We start from the raw sequence: 1535 nt of genomic DNA, 5'->3' as shown, positions 1-1535 counted from the left end.
TAAATATCATTTTCACTTTTCATTATAAAGACATATTTTAACATTAACTGACCTGTCTACACTGTCTGCACTGTAAAATCTATGTAGCAGTTGCTTCGGTAGAAAGCAAAAACAAGCAAATACCTATCAGTTACTTTTTTTTTTTTAAGTTCTGGCAATAGAACTCAGTACTTTTCCCATGTTAGACAGGTGCCCACCACTGAGCTACATTCCCAGTCCCTTAAGATACTTAGACAATTTAGCCTTGTCTTCATATCCTCTCTGAACCATCTTTATTTCACCTAAAAATAACAATCTTCGTTGAAATAAAGGAAAGAAGTGGACATTGGGAATGGATCAACTTTTCTTTGTTGTTTGCTTGGGTTTTGAAGTCAGGACCTTGCACTTGTTTGGCTGGTGCTCTGCCACTTGAACCACACTGCCAGCTGACTTTGTTGGTTAGTTTGGAGCTGGAGCCTCATAGACTTTTCTGTCTGTGGTGATACTGAAATGTGATTGTCTGGATCTCAGTCTCCTGAGTAGCTAGGACTACGAATGTATTGGTATGTACTCAGGGTTTTGTGTGTTTGGATTTTTTCCCCCCACATCTAGCTGGATCCATTTTTATTTATTTATTATTTTGTTTTTATAGGTTGTAGGGCTTGAACTCTGGGCCTGGGCGCTGTCCCTCAGCTCTTCAGCTCAAGGCGAGTGCTCTACCACTTGAGCCACAGTGCCACTTCCAGTTTTCAGAGTGGTTTATTGGAGATAAAGAGTCCCACGGTCTTTTCTGCCCAGGGTTGGCTTTGAACTGTGTTCCTCAGATCTCAACCTCCTGAGTAGCTAGGATTACAGGTGTGAGCCACCAGCACCTGGCTTGGATCCATTTTTAAATAACAATCCTGCCTTGGAGTTTCATGACCAATTATACGGATTACAGAAACCAACTTCCTATAAAGATAATACAAACAAGGCTGTCTACATGAGCTGAGTGGATGGCAAGGTTTGCAAGAACAGGAGCTAAATAATGTTGCTGAGGTGTAAGAGACCAGGAATCAGAATGACTGTGAATTAAGAGTGGAGAAAGGCCTTGTCTCTAATAGGCAAACCCTGTTTCAGATGGTAAAACAATTTTATAGTATCAATCCATAATGAAAATAATTTTTTGTTATGTTTGGATAGAATGGAAAAGGGCACAAGGTAGCTAGATAGGCAAAGGTCCTCTCTCTACTCTTAAACAGAGAAAGGTCCTTCACCCACTACAGCCTCCCTTCAGGAAGTGGTCCCAGAGGTTAGGGAGGAACACAGCATCAGTGACTCAGTGTCTTCCAGTGTAGTGATGGGTGCGCCCATTTTCCCAAAGCCAAAGGGAAACCAGACATTTAGATTCAAATAAAATATGAACCAAGCGAAGCAAGTTTGCTTATAATCTTGACAGATCGGAAAGATTAGCCTTGACATTAAATATATCCTCAGTGTATTACTGTTTCAAAACATGCAAAACTTCCCAGGAAATTCAGATTGCCTAAAACACTCTTTTTTGTTTGTTTGTTTGT

Source organism: Dipodomys ordii, unplaced genomic scaffold (genome assembly GCF_000151885.1).
Source record: "Dipodomys ordii isolate 6190 unplaced genomic scaffold, Dord_2.0 Scaffold289, whole genome shotgun sequence".
In the NCBI taxonomy this organism is placed as follows: Eukaryota; Metazoa; Chordata; class Mammalia; order Rodentia; family Heteromyidae; genus Dipodomys; species Dipodomys ordii.
The sequence above is the reverse complement of the archived record's forward strand: the minus strand, read 5'-3'. Positions refer to the sequence as shown.